The sequence below is a fragment of the Penaeus monodon genome, chromosome 23 (assembly GCF_015228065.2).
Source record: "Penaeus monodon isolate SGIC_2016 chromosome 23, NSTDA_Pmon_1, whole genome shotgun sequence".
Lineage (NCBI taxonomy): Eukaryota > Metazoa > Arthropoda > Malacostraca > Decapoda > Penaeidae > Penaeus > Penaeus monodon.
This window is the reverse complement of record NC_051408.1, coordinates 35,592,146-35,592,363: the sequence shown is the minus strand read 5'-3', so window position 1 is coordinate 35,592,363 and position 218 is coordinate 35,592,146.

The window sequence follows — 218 nt, the reverse complement described above, 5'->3', positions numbered from 1 at the left end:
GGTTCTGTTTTTGCCTCCTCTGTCACGAAATCCGAGGGAAGTAAAGTGAACTGCAGAGAGATTATACATGTTAAGCTTTTAGGTTATGCAGGTTACACTCAGTAGATTAAATATATTATGGAGACTTCATAATTGGACCAGAAATATTGGTATAGTCTGATTAAAAGATTTAGGCTATATAAAAACAGATTGAAATATCGTAAACAACTATATATCCT